Below are 716 nucleotides of genomic sequence, written 5' to 3'. Positions count from 1 at the left end.
GTCCTTAGTTGAAGGGCATGTTTGAAATTTTGAATTTAAAGTATAAATGCGAGGATTAAGTGTTGTCGTGGAAATTATTAAAAAATTATTCAATTTTCAAATTCAATTTGGAAAGTTATGGCAGGAATTAATTATTTTTTTGAAAAAGGAAAGGAATTAAATAGTATAAAGTGGGTTAAGGAAATGATCTAATTAGAGTTATACTATTTTCCTTTTATATTTTTTATTATTGTCATTTTATTATTATCATCATCATCATGATTAGTATTTTTTAAAAATAAAAAGGACCCCCCCCCCCCCCCCCCACCTTCTCCCTCACTCACGCGAGCCCCCCCACCCTCCGTTTCTGCTTCTCGCCGCCGTTCGGTGGTTCCGGCTAGCCAGATCCTGCCGGTCAGACACGCTCTCAGTCCGCCCAGATTCGACCGCCGCTCTCAGTCCGCCCAAATGGACGCTGAACGTCACTGCCAGCCACGAATCCCAGCCGCTTGCATCTCTTTCTCTCTCGGCAACCCTCGCCCTTCGCTCCCGTCTCGCCAACCGGTCAAGCCATGCCACCTCCGATCGACATCTCAGACTTAGCTGCGCGCGTGCCGCCCGTTCTCGTGCACCGCTGCGTCTTCCAAAGTCGTCCGTGTCGGATCTAGGGATTTGACCGCACTGCTTCCCTCGCCCTTCGCTCACGACGGTTCTTGGCAACAAGTCAAGTCATGCCA

Source organism: Benincasa hispida, chromosome 12, assembly GCF_009727055.1.
Source record: "Benincasa hispida cultivar B227 chromosome 12, ASM972705v1, whole genome shotgun sequence".
In the NCBI taxonomy this organism is placed as follows: domain Eukaryota; kingdom Viridiplantae; phylum Streptophyta; class Magnoliopsida; order Cucurbitales; family Cucurbitaceae; genus Benincasa; species Benincasa hispida.
The sequence above is the reverse complement of the archived record's forward strand: the minus strand, read 5'-3'. Positions refer to the sequence as shown.